The sequence below is a fragment of the Ochotona princeps genome, chromosome 2 (genome assembly GCF_030435755.1).
Source record: "Ochotona princeps isolate mOchPri1 chromosome 2, mOchPri1.hap1, whole genome shotgun sequence".
NCBI classification, from domain to species: Eukaryota; Metazoa; Chordata; class Mammalia; order Lagomorpha; family Ochotonidae; genus Ochotona; species Ochotona princeps.
In genome coordinates, this window is record NC_080833.1 from 21,945,970 (window position 1) to 21,959,511 (window position 13,542).

Genomic DNA, 13,542 nt, shown 5'->3' on the forward strand with positions numbered 1-13,542 from the left:
CTAAAGCTCCATCCCCTTGACCCCTCTGGATCCTAATTTTCCCCCAAAGGCCCTGCCTCTAAGCATCTGAATTGTATAAATTTGGGGATTCAGTTTGTAACACAAGACACAGAAGGAACAATGCATTTAGCACTCTAGTGATGTTTTTAAACAACATATGCAAGTGTTTCTGTCAGCCTAGAGCAGGAGGTAGCACACTTGTTCTATAGAAATACGCGGGGTTGGGGTCATTGTTTAGACTACACCCCTTGTGTCATAATGGCTTAACCCTGTCATTGCAGCATGTAATTAGAAACAGACAAAATGTAAACAAGTGGGTCTTGATTATTTGTCTCTGGAAAAAATTGTTTATGAATGCTAAAAATAGATTTCAGCGCATGTTTGCATGTCACAAAAGATGATTCGATTTTAGACTATTTTCAATTATTTGACAAATTTTGGAAAACATTATTAGCTCACAGATTATGCAAAAAAGAAGTAGCAGGCAAGATTGAACACCCAGTCACAGTTTGCCAGCCCTAGCACAGAGAAATCATTTGACTTTTATGCCTTGACTCACATGGGTAGTCCTACCTGTAGCTTTGCAGTTTAAGTTGCAGCCTGAAACTTGTTAAATGCTCTATTAGGTTGTTCTTGTTGCCCTCTGTGTGTTTATCTGTGTGTGTGACTTCTGCAGATTCCTTCGGATTTTCTGTAAAATGCTTGTGTCGTTTGTGATCACTGGGAATTTTTCATCCATCCTTCCTCAACTTCAAGGAATTCTTTGTTTCTTGTTTTCCTGAACTAGTGAGAGCTTCTGGCACATTGCTAAACCCAAGTGATGATGGTACCTAGCTTGACTTGTGCCTGGACCCAATGCTGGCTATGACATTGAATGGCTCTTCTGTGTAGTTTTGACCATTAATAGCTGTTAAAATCTTCAATGTTTTCATGGCACCTGTTGAGATAATCACATAGCTGTTCTCCATTGTAATGTTGGCCTGGTGAATTGCTTTGACTCATGTTCACACTGTTATGGGGTGCAGCCAGTTGATAGCACCCATTGACAGTGGGCAAATGAAATTTGGCTGTGTCCCCCAACCTCTGTCCTGAAGGTGGGTCCTAACAGCAATGGAATAGTAATTGCATCCTCAACCACTTCCCCCACGTCCTAAATGAGCCAGGATATTGGAAGTCCAATTAGTCTAGGTGTTTTTAGCTACAAGCCCAGTTCCTGTTCCTGCCCATCCCAAGGAGCACTAATCAACTCTTTAGCCCACAACACTTGGGTATTCACTCCTGCCCACCTGTGACTCACCTATCAACTGAGAGGGGATGGTATTGTGTTGTGTGTAACCACTCCCCTCACAAGTCCCTTTAAAAAGGCCCAGGAAGCAGGGGCTCTCACTCTCTTTCTGGCCAGGTGCTTCCATTACTCACACCTTGACTCTTGGCTGACCCAGGACAGGTAATCCCCTGAGCATGATCCCTGTGTGCTGCTTAGATGAGGACAATGGATATGATAATGCTGTTTCTGGTTTGTGCACTGTCAGGAGTTCCAGGAGAGGTGAGGCCTCGCAGTGGTAGAATGTGGGTAGAATGTGGTGGAATACAGCTGGAGTCCTCGGGCTGTCACTCTCTTTCTGGCCAGGTGCTTCCATTACTCTGGCACCTCGACTCTTGGCTGACCCAGGACAGGTAATCCCCTGAGCATGGTCCCTGTGTACTGCTTAGATGGGACAACGGTTATAATAATGTTGTTGCTGGTTTGTGTGCTATCTGGAGTTCCAGGAGAGGTGAGGCCTAGCAGTAACAGAATGTGGGCAGAGAAGCCAGGGAAAGGTGAATGTCTGCAGCTTTGTAAGTGTGTCCATGTTATTTGTTGCATATTTGTTGCATATATTGTTGGGGAAGCTGGGACATAGGTTTTCAACTTAATGGATGGACTTCAGGATGATGACCATTTGTTTCTTTTGGGATTATGACTGGTTGGTTTATGATTAGGTGGATTGCTGTTGTAGAGCCCAAATTCAGCTCCAGCAAAAAAAGGGTCAATAGGATGCCTGCAGGCAGAAGACCTTGTGAGATAAGGAGCGGCAGAAGACCTTGCAAGATAGAGAGCTAGGAGCCATTGGGTGCTTTCCAAAAGCTTGGAACAGTAAGTTTCAGTTTCCCAAGTTTCTATTTTACAAAAGAGAGATAAGTTTCCATTTCTCAGACACTGAGCCATTCTTAAAGACTGCTTTAAGCAGGGGCAGCTCCTGTACCAATCATAGCCTTGTGTGACTTAAAGGTGCCAATGGGATCCTTGTAACTATGCATCTGCTTCTGTAACCCCGCTTCCTGCTTCCCATATCCTATAAAAAGACCCAGCTTGTGCGGCTCGGCGCGACTCCTTACTCAAACGGCGGGAGCGCCCACGGGCCCGTGTGAAATAAACCTTGCCTCATGCGTGATTGCATCTCTTGGTGTCCTGTCTCGTGTCTGCCGGAGGGCTCCGTTCGTCGTGGGGTGAGGGGCCCCTGCCCATCGCCCCCTCAGGTTTAACACTGTATGGACTTATAATTTGCTATTGTGCTCTGTTGTCTCCAAGCTTGATTAATAAAGACTCCTTAATAAACCTTAGACATGTCTGGTGTGATCTCGCTCGCACCCTGCAACATAGTGACCAGTCTGCATCCTTTAGCCTATCTCAGTAGACCTTAACTGAGAAGTGTATTAATTTATATGTTAGAACGTTACAACAATGTAATCATGTCTGTATCTCATTCATATCATTGTCATATGTTCTGTTTTTTGCTTCTGTCTCAAGTAGCTGCACAGTCCATTGCTATTATTCAATCTCTAGGTCATCAATTAGCTTTCATAGCAGCATATTTTTTACTCCTGGGACTTCTCCACATTTGCTATACATCTGGAATTACAGCTGGTGTTGTTCACCTGTGGACTGGTAAACTCCCTTTAGGATATTCTGTAGTGTGGATCCATCAGCAACAGTGGCCAGCTTGCCTTGGTTCTTTTTCACTGACACAATCATGACAATTCAGAGATACAATAGTAGGGATGGTAAAGCAACATTTATTAAAGTACATTTCAAGGGAGGAGCAGGCCAGTCTAGAGAAGGCACAGCACTCTGTCCCTGGTTTGGAGTTGTTCCCTTAAAGGGTGATAGGTGTTGTGGCCAGTTGACTGGTGATGTGGCTGTGATGTCATGATTTGTGTCTACACTTGACCTCTGGGAGGAGCTAAGCTTGGGCTCTCTGGATCCTGGGCTGCACACCAGGTTTTTCTGGTTAGGCTGAACTTCCTTTTTATCAGAACACTTGGATCTCATGCTAAAGTGACATGTGGGCACTGCTGGGTGGATCCAGCAGAAAGCAGGGTGCTGCTTTCACCCTGGGAGAGCATCTTGTGGATCCCTCCCTGTTAAGTATGTCCAATTACCTGCTGACAGATTTACCAACAGCACATTATCTTTGATTTTTGGAAAATTTTTTTTAACCATCGTTACTCGGAAGAGCTCTGGTGCTATATTAAAACATGAGAGATTAAAGTTGTTCATTTCCCTCCAAGATGTTACATTATCTAGACATCTGCTTCTCTGATATGAAACAGCCTTTCATCATCGTCGCTGTCCCTGCATCACCATGTCCCTCCCTCTTGACTGGCCACTGTGATCTTTTCCTGGTATTCAGGCTGCAGGGGTTTGATAGTGACATATCTAGTTCTGCTTTTCTTTGTGTTAGTCTTCTTGGGATTCACTGGGTTTCATGAATCTGTAGGTTGCTGTCTTTCACCAACGCTTGAAATAATGTTTGTAGTAGTTGGTGAACTGTTTTATTCTTTCTCCCTTCTCACAAAACATTGAGGCTCTATGACTTCTTTCCAATGCTTTTCTCTTTGATGGGTTTTCTTGAGTTGTGAACCATAGGATGCTAATCCCCTCCAAAAACTTTTGTTTTTAAAACATTTTTACATGTAAAGAAACATTGAAGAGGAGCTACAGAGTCTCCATATTATCCATGATCATGCATGCAAGCTTTTCCTTTTTTTTTTTTTTTAAGGTTTGTTTACTTTCACTTAAAAAGAAGAGTTGGAGAGAGAATTCTTTTTTTTTTTTTTTTTTAACTTCTTTCTATTATTATCATTGTGTGATACAGTTCCATAGGCCCTGGGATTTCCCGTATCCCTTCCTCAGCTCCCTCTCTCGTCACTGAGTTCCCACATATCCTTATTATAGTATAGTACTTCTTACACAGTTATATGTCTATCATTGCGGGCAAGGACAATGGCAGAGAGTTCAGCGTTCAGCATCCTGTTGTCAAGATATAGTAAACAGTTTCATTGGGAGTCCATCTTTGTCTGGAAGTACAGATGAATATGCATTGTATCCTCATATCTGGATCTGACAGTCTCCATTACCCAGTTACTGTACATCCCCTTAAATGAAAAGCCACAAAACAAAATAAGCAACAGGAACAAAAGGAAATTAACAACACCAAGAAGTTAAATAACATGCCACTGAATCACTAATGTGTCACTGAAAAAATGAAAAAGAAAATCAAGAACCTTCTTGAAGAAAATGATGCTACTGTATGATCTATGAGTCACTGAAGAATTTATAATTATTTTTTAATTATCTTACTTAGTTGATTAGGGAACAAAGTGTCAAGGGCTACAGGGTGAAAGTGGGTAATACCATTGTTTCCACATCAATATCATTTTACCCTGTATCTGGGGTCAGGGAAAAAAACAAAGGGAAAAGCCCCACCCAACCTCCCACCCATCCCAGATCCCCAATGGGAGGCATGCTCTGAGGTAATGAGAAGAAAGTGTTTTGAAGAGGTGAAACTAAAAAATCAAAATCAAAATCCATGAGATACAGTTTCCACTGATCTTTGTGGTGAAATGTATCTCCTGTAGGCTACAAAGGATAGGTTTTTTATTTTAGTCCAGTCTATGACATTTGATTGATGAGTTTAAGCTGTTTACATTCAGGGTTAATATGAATGGGTGGTAATTTGGTCCTGTCATTTTAGCAATGGGTTGTTCATTGATTTAGTCTTCTGTTGTTATTTCACTGGGATGTTCTTCCCATTTGCCTTTGGTTTTGGTGGGTGCTATTCCTTTTCTCTGTCAAGAGAACATCTCGAAGTATCATTTGTAGGGCAGGTTTGGAAGAGGCAAAATCTTTTAACTTTTTTTCACTGTGGGAGAATTTTATTTCATTTTCAAAGACAAAGGAAAGTTTTGCTGGACATGTTATCCTAGGCTGACAATTTTTTTTCTTTTAGAATCTGAAATATGTTGCTCCATTCTCTTTTGGCCTGTAGAGTTTCCAGTGAGAGGTCTCCTGTGAGTTTACTTGGCATTCCTTTATATGTCAGTTGATTTTTTTCATGTGCACATTTAAGGATCTTTTCTTTATCTTCGATTGAAGAGAGTTTGGTTATTATGTGCCATGGTGAAGATCACTTTTGGTCAAGCCTGTTGGGAGTTCTGTGCCCCTCCTGGATGTTGTTTCCCACTTCTTTGTCTAGATTAGGGAAATTTTCTCTTATTATTTCATTAAATGCATTTGTAAACCAACTTCTCTTTCTGCACCTTCTGGGACTCCCATACCTCCTATATTTGGCCTTTTAATAGTGTCTTTCAGTTCTTGAATGCTTTGTTCAGAATGATTCAGCTCTGCTTCCAGCTTTTGTTTGTTTCCCCCTGATGACAGGAATTATCTTCCAATTCTGGGATTCTTTCTTCTGCCTCCTTCATTCTATTTTGGAGACTCTCCACTGTACTTTTAATTTACTCTACTGTATTCTTCATTTCTGAGATATCAGCTTTCATTTGATTTATTTCCAGTGTGATATATTGCTTAAATTCCTGGAATGCCTGCTTTATGTGCTTCTCCTTGTTGATAAGAAATTTTATAACAAGTGTTTTGAATCCCCCATTTTCTCGATGTCTTCCTCAGTGAACTCTGAGGTTGGCAAAGACTTTTACTCCTTTGCAGGGGAATCTTCAGTGATAGTCATTGTGCCCCTGTCTCTTCTGCTCTTGGTCATGGTACTCCTGGTTATCAGATTCTTCTCCTTGGGGCAGGTTTCAAAGCTGTCACCCACAGGCCAACATTTGGATTTTACGTATTGTAGTTGGCACATGGCTCTTTGTTTGCAGTCACTTGTGCCACTCCCTCCAGTAAGTTCCAGGTCTGGGTTGTTGTTAAATTTGCATCATGGTCTCAATGGCCCCAGCTCTTGGCTCACCAGTCTCTACGTCCTGTGATACCATGCTGAGGCTGCACCGTTGTCTATACAACCTTTCTTCCAGTTCCAGTTGGAGTAGGTCCCAGGATTAGGGAATTACCGGGAGTCCTATATAGCTAGGTTGTTGGTGGTGCTGCTCTTGCTGGACCCTGTTGACCATTAGGTCTGAGGGCCACACGGACCTATTTTGACTGGTACAATGCCATAATTTGGTGTTATTTTCTATGTGGGACCAGTGCAATGCACTGAGCTCAGTGAGTTTTTGCTGAGCTTAGCCCATGCACAGCTCACTGTTATCCCTGTAGTCTTAAATTCTTTGCCACACTGTAAGGAATGGCACCTGGTGTGCCACTACTAGAGTTCTTGATCTACTGGCTGTCAGGTCTGAGGGGTACCCAGACTTGTCTTGGGTGGAACCTGTAGGATGCCATGTTTGGTTAATGTGGCAGTTTGCTGAACCAGAAATGAATTTACTCCCAGCTCAGTACTGTCCATGGCCCTTGTCTCCTTAAACAAAATGGCACCTAATTTGGCTCTAGGGTGCAGACTCTGTTGTGAAATACATCCCGTTCCCGCACTGCCCATCTGGGATCGGCTGTTCTGTCTCTGTTTCTGGTCAAATCAAACAGACTACTGTGTGGGCTGCATAGTTGAGTTGGTTAGATGGAACTAAGCTTTAATACCCATTGATATGTATGAGAGCTGAATGGGGTGTGGGACAGACTGGACTACTGCTACACATACTAGCAAACCAAGGTTGGGGGCAGGCCTGGTGTGGGTTATTGTGGGTCACTCCAAATAGGCTGCAGCTCCATCTGGTTTATGCGAGGACTGAGTATGTGCTGGGCAGAAGCAGGCTGAACTGCAACACCCATTGGTTCCAGTGGAAGTCGGGGCTGAAAACAGAACCAACCCAGCGATTGCAACTACCAGCTGATCGGGGCGATGGACTGTGCTGGGCCCTATACTTGCTAGTACATGCAACAATCTTGTCTGAGAACACTTCAGACAAAGTTTCTTTGGAGATCTCCCCAATCGAAATGCTGGACTCAGAACCTTAACCAAGAAAAGACAGAACAAGTCAATCAACCATCTCAGCTGTATGGTGGCAGCAAAATACTGCGCAAACGGAGACTCTATGATGGACTATGTCAATTAGTGGATTCTTCAAAGGCCTCATCGTGCTTGGAGAGGCAAATTGGCAGTGATTCATAACTGGTGAACCATCAAAACCACTTGAGCAAGAACCTCGGAGCATGCCCTACATCTGGGACCTGGGGAGGGTGGGAAATTGGATGGGTCTTCTCCCTCAATATCCTCCTTTAAACATGAAGGAAACAATATGAAAATAATAGTCCTACCCACTTTCCTGTAGCCCTTGAACCTTTTTACCCTAATTAACTATGTAAAGATTGTCAAAAATATAACAAAAAGAAAAAAAAATCAAACAGACTAGCAGAATGAACAGTTTTTTGTTTTTTTTTTGTTTTTTTTTTTGGTCTGGGTTCACCTCCTGGAGCTCCCAGTAAACATCCCTTCCTGCCTGGTTGCTGCTGGAGTTCTGGCTGCCACTGCAATTTGGATCACCATTTGCTGAATGCCACTGGAGTATCAGTCACTTCAACACCACACCATTGTGTCAGCTGCTTTTCTGTGTCTGTCAATCTCCAGATACCCCTCTGCTGTTGTTCTGTCCTCTCCTGTTTCCTGGAATGTGCCCTCTTTGCTTCACACTGGCTAATATTTCTCCACCTGTTTAAATGTGTCCTTATCGTATTCTGCCGTGTTGATTCTCTCAAGAGAATTCTTTCATCTCATGGTTCACTCCACAAATGACTACAATGAACAGGGCCATACCAGGCTGGAACCCAAAACTAAGGATTCCACTTAAGACTCCTACATGTGTGCAGGAGTCCAAAGATTCAGGCCATCTTCTATTGCTTTCCCTGGTCTATTAGCAGGGGTCTGGATTTCAAGCACAGAAGATGGTTCAAACTAGTGCTCATATGGAATTGCAGGCTACAGCTTAACTCATTGTATCACACCACCAGCCCCAAAATTTTTGTTGTTTACATTATTGTGGTATTTGCTACAACTAACAAACTAGCATTGAGAAATAACCATTAACCAAAGACCCATATCCTTCGTTTTCCCCTAACTTCCCTTGCTTTGTGCAGCGTTCTATCTTGCTGTGTGTTGTATTGCCTCCCTGACTTCTCTTGACTGCAGAGCTACTCAAACATCCCCTGGTCTGGATGATCTGGAGAGCTTTGAGGAGCATTGCGGATGCTGGATGACCTGCTGCTGGAATGTATGTTATGACCTTTTCATGATTAAGCTGTGGGGTAGATTTGGGGAAAGAAAGTTATGGGTATAAATCATTGTGGGCATAATGTGACAATACGTGCTGTCAATGTTATTTGTGCCAGTTGGTGCTGCCCTTCCCCTGGTGGAAACATTGTTGGCCAGGCTTCTCCCCTGTGAAGTTGTTCTTCCCTCCCCTCTTTGCATACCGCACTCTTTAGGATGAAGCCACTACAAGCTGCCCACACTTAAGAAGTGGGGATTGATGCTCCATTCTCTGAAGGGAGAGTTTTCATATGAATTATTTGGAAATCTTCTGAACAGAGTATTTATCGCTTTCATCAATTATTAATGCATTCAATCATTGATTTACATCAGTTTGAATTCATGGCTGTTTACTTCATTTTAGATTATGACCCAATGTTTTCTTTACTTGTTTTGCTCAAATTGTTCAAGCTTTGGACATCTTTTTCTGTAAGCTGCCATATTTTTTTTTTTTGCAAAAGTGATTCTGAAATTTTTGACAGCTGATTTCAACATCAGAATCACCTGTGGACTATTTGCAGTGGCTAGTTTTTCTGTTGATGCTAACTTGTGTTTTCCTGTCCCTTCATTGTCTAGGTATCTTTTTTTATTATTGTATACTGGACATGGTAATGATGCTTTCTTCCTAAGGACTCATTTTCCCACTTTGGGTTCTTTGAGGCCCTGCTGATACCTGCCAGGATCTGAAGTAAGTTGAGACACAGTGTTTGGAGAGCCCAATCTGTGTCCTCTCCTTTGGAATTTTCCTCAAATTGTAGGCACTCTGCAGCCTCTGGGTCTTTCCTCTGAATCACTCCAAATGTAGGTCTTTTCCCTTTGAGAAAAACACTGAAGGTTGCTGTCACCCAGCAAAATGTCCTTCTTTTAAGGGTCATAGCCCCTCCCAAGGAGCAGGGTCTCAGTTGCTCTTCTTCTCCTCCAAATATTACCATATTCATTCAGAACTCATAACTTGCCACTCTGACAGTGTCAATGCCCATGAGGTTAGTGTATACTTCTGATATGTTAACATATAGCTTTGGTATCTGAATCAAGGTTCCAGCAATGGGATAAGCCCGGAGATGGTCTGGTCAATTCCTTTCTCTCTCTGAACCTCCACTCAGGAGGCCTAACCATGCCTACTTTGCTGGCTTGTGGAAATTCTTAGGTGTTCACCTGTTGTGATTTGTATTCCCCCCCGCCTCAGCCGGTGCCTGCATACTTCGACTCACATCAATAGCACAGTTCTGATCCCATCCCTCTGGGGCATGACTCTTGCAGCATTGTCTAACCTTTAGGAACTTCTGGTCTTCTAGGAGTCAGTCCTGTTTGTCTTTGAGTGAACAAAAGAGTGACCCCTACAAGGACAAGGGCTTGTTTTCCTTGTTTGTATGTCGCTGCCTCCTTAAAAAAGGAGGTAACTGTACCTATCCAGCTAAGACCTCTGAGCACCTGCTGTGTGCTGCTCACAGTCCCAGGGGTGGGCAGAAGGAGTCAGCAGGGAACAAGAGGGACATTTCTGCTGTTACCAATAAGTATGTGGATAGGACAATATGTCAACAAGTCCATACATGGGGTGTACACAGGTCCCCTGTGCAAGTGAGGATGAAAGCAGGAAGGGAAGATGGACTGCCAAAAGAAGAGGATTACCGTTGTCAGTGCCAAGGTTAGGAACCGAAACCAAGTGAGTGAGTGAACCACGTGGTATTTGCGGGGAGGGGGGGAGGACATTCCAGCTGAGGGGAACAGGACTGGCAAGGGCCCTGTGGCAGGGGCAGGCTTGTTGCTGGTGCAGTGGGAAAGGTGATGCAGATCATTGTAAAGCCTCCTTCTCCCTTTCCCCACTCCGCATTTACAGACTGGGAAGGAGGAGAAAGAGCAGGTGACTTAGCAGGAAGTCAATGGGGCAGTCAGAAAGCCAAAAGGGAGCATTGCCCTGAGAGACAAGGAGGAAAGGGGTGCAGCCAGAGATTGGACCACCAGACTCAGCAATGAGGAGTCATTTATGCCCACAGGAGAACTGTCCTGGTACCTGGATGGGGATGCAAATGCCATGAGGTGAGATCACAGAGGAGAGGGAAGGGAATGGACGGAACAAGAGACCTAGGCAACCCTTGGAGGGAGGGTTCAGAAGGTGTAAGAGAAACAGAGATAGTGGAAGGGCAGGAAGTGTCTGCAGGTTGTGTGTAGTGTTGGGAATAATTGGATTGAACAGGGCACTCTGGGAATACAGAAGAATGGGGAGCTGGATCCAGAGCCATTGCCGCAGCTTTGCCTCCTCTGCTGACACACAGCAATTTTCTGAAGAGGAGCCAGCCACCCCTCTGCCCAAGGAGACTGCCCCCAAACTTCCAGGGTTAGGCAGCAGCGGGCACTTGATCAACCCAACCAATGAGAATATTGCATGCAGCTGCTGGTGAAAGAATAGTTGGGGAGGTGGCGACAGGTAACCTCACTGCACTCATCCTATCAATCCTAACCCTAAGCTCTGGGACTTGGAGTGGAGCACCTGGCAATGCAGGAGGCTGGACTGACAGGGTGTGGCTGCAGCAGGTTGGGGCTGGCATAGTGGTGCTCCTTTGGGTGCTGGTTTGTGTCCTAGCTGCTCTACTTCCTATCCAGTGCTCTACTAATGGCTTGGGAAAGCAGCAGAGGCTGATCGACGTGTTTTGGCCCCTGCATCCAAATGGGATACCTAGAAGAAGATTGTGGCTCTAAGCTTTGGACTGACTCAGCTCTGGCTGTTACAGCCATTTCAGGAGTGAACCAGCAGATGGAAGATCTCTCTCTCTCTCTCTCTCTCTCTCTCTCTCTCTCTCTCTCTCTCCCTCCCTACTTACCTCTTTCTTCATATCTCTTTCAAGTAAAATAAATACAGTTTCTTAAAAAAAACTGCCTTTTCAGAACCTAGCTAGCCGTGTCATTCTGACCCTTCTATACTCTGTGTGTATGTTTTAATTGCTTTATCATTATCATCTCTTCTTGACAATATCTCATAATTTAACTTGTCTATCTGTGTAACATGCTTGCTCCCTCTTTTCCATTGCTGTAGCCCCATGATCCAACAAAGTAGCTCTTGGCAGAAAGCAGGGCTCTAAGTCAGTATGAGTTGATTGAGTAAGTGACTGTGTAGGGCTGCACCTGGGTATTCATACTGGATATTCATACTGAGCCAGGAGACAGACACCTGGCATATGAGCTCGCTGGAATACAGTGAGAAAACACAACAAGCCCCAAGGGTACCCAGTTGCAAGAACAAGCTTTGTTATTTGTAATAGAGATCAAGGATTCCCATTCCCAACACGGTTCTAACACCTGATTGCCTACTGGCAACTAGTGAGAGACAGGATCTTAGCAAAGATGGGAGAAAGGCCATCGACATCCACAGAGCTGGTGGTCTCCAGAAGAAGTGGAAAATACCGGAAAGCAGACAAGAGAACTGCAGGAGAGAGCAGGGTGGGCTGTGGGGGCAAGAGGTGGTGGCTAGAGGTACACTTGGGTCAGAGCCCATGGGTTAAGAATGAGAGTAAGAAAGGCAAGCTTAACTATCCTCCTCGGCCTCTGCTCCTGAAATAATGAAATGTGAGATAAATCCCCCCCCCTTTTTTTAATAAAAGCAGCAAGTCTAAGTACCAGTCATGTGCCAAGGGTCTCATGGGGTGTGCGCAGTACTGGCAATCGTTGGCTTTGTTCTTCCAATTCGATGGCATTTGATGACGGCTTCCTGGCTCCCCAGCAGACGGATGCACATGTATCAGAGATTCCTCTACTGTACTACCTGTTCCTAGGTGCTGGCTGATACAGACAACTCAGCAATGAGTAGCTTCGTATGGGAGCTGGGGTGTGCAGCCCTGATCATGTTTCCTGGTGCTGGAATTGCTAGGGCAAAGATCAAATCGTTTTCAGGTTTTATTTTTGTTTCATTTTGTTTTTTACATCTGCATACACAATAAGATGTATGCACTCAAACCTGATAGATTATCGATGAAGCAGAGCCTGGTAGATAAAGAAATAAAGATTATTCTAGAAAAGCCCCATGTGACAAGCTCATCCCTGGAGACTAACTGATGGGCATTTTCTGGGCGGACAGGTGATATGTGAGTGTGTGTGCATGTGCATGCATGTATGTGTGCATATGTGTACATGTGTGTGATGTGTTCAACACCTATCCTTGTGTGGCACACTCTATCCACCATTCACTGATACTCCCCAGCCACCCTAGGACCCATACTGGATGATTTTCAGTCCTATTTTCTGGATGAAGAGATTGAGGCCTGGAGGCCATGTGCAGTCAAAGGAACTGAGCAGATGTGACTGTGTTTTGACTGCAACTTTACTTGACTGGCCCCCTGGAGCCTTGTCTTCTTGTGTATAAAATAGAGCTGGGGACTCACAGGAGAGAGAGTGAAACCAGAGGTCAGAGGCAAAGTTCAGAACAAACTGGGCACCCAGTAGGTGTGTGGCATCATTAAGAAAGCCACTGCCAAGGTCACAGGATAACAATTGAATCTGTTTCTCCCAAGTACAAGTCATGCACACGGTTCTGGCCCTGCTCTGCCTGCCTTGGTCCTTGGTTAAGTAAGGAACATGTGGATTAGGCTCCAGGCAGGGTTAGCATGGCTGAATCCCAGGGTGCCTGCCCTGTTGCGAATCCAGACAGACAATAGCCCCTATGTGAGCCAAGGTAAGGATAATGTAGACCAGGGGGATAGCGCTGTGGCTTGTTGGGTAAATCTACTTCCTGGGACTCCAGCAATCCCCTATGAACACAGATTCAAGATCTGCTGCTGTTTCACTTCCCATCCAGTTCCCTGCTAATGTGCCGGGGAAAGCAGAGAAAGATGGCCCAAATGCTTGGGACTCTGCACCCGTGTGGGAGACCTGAAAGAAACTCCTGGTTCTGGCCTTCACATTGGCACAGCTTCGACCATTTGAGGCGTGATCCAGTAATTGAAGCGTACTCTCCCCCCCC